The following is a 3,709-nucleotide window of genomic DNA, read 5'->3' on the forward strand; positions in this document are numbered from 1 at the left end:
TCAAACCTTGCAAATTTGTCTCCGGTATGAAGACATAGTCACCACTATGGGCCCCCGGCCTCATGGGTGTGGGCTCGCTACACCCAAATAGATCTATCACTCATGTCCCGTGGTCCTACAATGAGGATTCATGGCCTTAAGTGTCATGCCCACCACTCACTTGATCGCGTAATAAAAACCCCTCCTTAAGCTATCAATACCATGTATAAAATGTCTGAAATAAATTGTAAACATGTATTCCACCCCCGAAGTATAAAACGGAAAACAGTAAAAGAAAAGGGGGGGTCATGAACTCACTGTAGTGCGTCTTGACTCGAATCTCAACTCTGTCTACTACACGACAACCTACAACGTACTAATGTCTATTAGACGAACGGGCCGTGCCTTGGCTTAGAGTTTAGTGTTTTGAGTTTCGTTACTTTGGTATTATATTGTTAAAATAATAATAATTATTTTAACTTAACTATCGTTCTCTGAAAAATAGTTAGACAACTATTTCGTATCTATGTTTCTCGAATATTTTACTAAGTGTTTGGATTTTCAGAAAATTTCGCCATAGTCTCCTTTGTAATTAGAGGTGTCCATGCTTAATTAGCATATCATTTTCTTTTACGTACATCCCGTAGTTCATTTTCAATAATCCAACCGACATACAAAGCATTACTTACTTTATTTCAGCTTCATTACTCAAAACTGGACTGTTTTAGATGATTTTTATAAAGTAGTAAACCTTTTCCAAAAATTCCCAAATTTTGCAGAATGACTCATACGATCCAAATTTTATTGTGTAAAAATATCAGAGTCCAGTTCGTTGCCAATATTTTATAGAAATTTATTTACCCGACTGCAATCAGATTTGTTACTTTCTGATTGCAGTTTACGGAATAATTCACTAAAAATTAACCGTGAGTCCGATTGAAGAAATTCCAGTTGGAGGATAATCATGACTACGGTGACCAACTACTGTAAAATTTCCATGAGTCGATTCTACACAGGTTTCAAGTTATGACTTTGAATACAACACACTTTTTTCTCCAGTAAAAATGCAGCTTAAGCTGCTGTCCAAAAACAGTCCCTTAAAAATAGTAAACGACCTCGAAAAATTACGATTCCAGTGCCATTTGTTTGGTTATTCCAAATTGCATATTTTAGGCTTCAGAAAATCTGTTTTTCGATTTAAAACGGTCCAGTTACAGCCTGTTGAAGTTGGTTGGAAATACAAATCAGCTTGCTGTTTACAACGTAAAAGTTACTAAAAACGCATCAACAAAGGTCCTAACCATGGTTTATCGGTGATTTAATGTTCTAACCTCAATCATGCTTTAACCAACCCTAATCCAACCTGATTTCAACTTCATACAAACTTTTTATGTAGGGTTTTTATGAAGAGTTCCATGTTCATCTTTTAGGGTTCTATTTCTTGTGTTACTTGAATATTATCATCCTACTATATATCATAACAAAGAACAAGATGAAACAATGGTGTGAAGGGACTTACTACTAGCACAAGGCTAGGGTGGAAATCTTAGTGCAAGGATGATGAAGAAATGATGGTGATAAAGACTTGAACAAAGCTTCCTTGAGGTTCCTTCAACTTGCAACTTCTATGAATGATCTTCAAAGCTTGAATGGACTTGGATGTGAAGAAGATGGAGGTATGAGAGAGATGGCAGGTGGGTTCGGTTATGGGGAGCCGAATGGGAAGGGAGAGGGTGAGTTTGAGTGTGGGTTTTGTAGTTATGATGAGTATTCCTTGGAACCATGAACCCTTTAACTCTATAGTGATCATTGCCCAGATCTTTGGCCAATAGAAATCAAGATTACATGAACCAAAATCTCAACAAAATATATAGTAATGATTTGGCTGGAAATTCGGTTGGGGGGGGGGGGTAAAATGAAAAATTTTGGTAATTAGTGGGTAATTAATTAGAAGGTTAAGGGTATTTACTAGAATAGTGGGTGTGAAACCGGTTAATCTCTTAACATCCCGTACATAGTTAGATAGTTAGAAAATAGATATTATATAGCGGTTATAAACTTCAAGGGCCAAAGTTGACAAAGTGGAAGTTGGAAACTACCACCCTTTGCGAAAGGGTGTGTCTCCTCCCTCTCAACACTTCGAATCGGTATCAAGGCAACAGAAGGGAAAGACGCAACTGAGTGGACTAGATTCATCACACCTCTTCATGATTCAATCACAACCACACATCCAAGAGACGTGTCCTTTCACGAAGAGACGCAACCATTCACTCGTACCCTTAGAAAACTATAAATAGGGACATGTAGATTCATTTGTAACAACACTCTCAATTCGATTTGTATACATTCACTCGATTATTATCAAGTTATTCAAGTTCGTTTGTTATTCACGCTCATTTAGAGATCAAGATCCAGTTCGGGCCAACAGGGTGTATGTCATGTTTATATAGTGTGTGGGGATTTTTGTGACCGTAATTAATTAAGAATGATAAAATAATATTTCTGACAATATTTTGGTGTCCCGGGTAATGTCTGGTTGTTCGGTTACGTATCGTTCCATTAAAGCGTTTAATTGTACCGTATAGTGTCTTTTATGCATCTTTTTGTAACGAAATTTATTTCCAACACTTAGGAAAGCGTTCAGGACCATTTAGTCAGTACTCTGTATAATACGAGTGTGTTGAAAGCTGAATTGTTACTGAAAATGCAGAATTTTGGATTTAAATTAATTTTAGGCACTTTCCGGCACTCAAACTATCACCTAGTGACACAGTCTTATGGTCCTCACTTCCCTACACTCCATACTGGTGTAATGCTTTATCTCTGGCCCATACTGGCCTAAAAATAGTGTCTGTCTATGTGCTGGCATTGTCAGCATGTGTCTGAGTTATCCGCTCACTGTGCTAACTGTGCTTTGTGCATCAGGTTTGTCACTAAGAGTCTGTATGAAATAGATGGAGTGACTGTATATAAGGGATGCACATGTATGTATGTAACATGAATCAGTAAGCAGTTTAAAGTGTCAGATGTAATCAAACACAGTCATTAAGCACACAATTAGGGTTAATTAATTTGTACAGTACCTGTAATTATGTGGGTTGTCACACAGAGTTTACAAGTTCCACTCGAGGATCTACAAGTGGACAAAACATTACACTTCGTGGAGAAGCCTATCGAGATCATGGACTGAGAAACCAAGAAGCTCAGACGCTCACGCATTCCCATTCTGAAGGTTCGCTGGGAAGGAAAACGCGGCGCAGAGATGACCTGGGAACTCGAGAGTGACATGAAGGCGAAGTACCCACCGTTGTTCGTTACGCCTAAGGCCTAATTTCGGGATGAAATTCCCTAGAGTAGTGGAGGCTGTAACAGTCCGTGTTACGAAAGTTAAAGTCGAAGAAAGAAAAGATTGCTAATTGCGATCTGTCACTCCTTGCTTAGCTATTGATTTAATTTTCTTGACTTGTAATTGAACCCTGTATTTTATTTGCTTTATGTGTATTATGTGGAGTATCTATTAACAATCGAGGTTTAATCGATGTCTAATCGCATGTTTTATCGCTTTATCGCTAATCGCATCGCAATCGCATTAGCATTCGCAACCTTGATTGATGGATTCTGAATATTGTTTTACGTGTGTGTGCTATTTATGTGTTACTTGTGCATGTTTACTTTATGTTTGGTGGTGAATAATCTAAACGCAATCGCAACTCTATCGCAACGCAATTTA

Source organism: Helianthus annuus, chromosome 1 (assembly GCF_002127325.2).
Source record: "Helianthus annuus cultivar XRQ/B chromosome 1, HanXRQr2.0-SUNRISE, whole genome shotgun sequence".
In the NCBI taxonomy this organism is placed as follows: domain Eukaryota; kingdom Viridiplantae; phylum Streptophyta; class Magnoliopsida; order Asterales; family Asteraceae; genus Helianthus; species Helianthus annuus.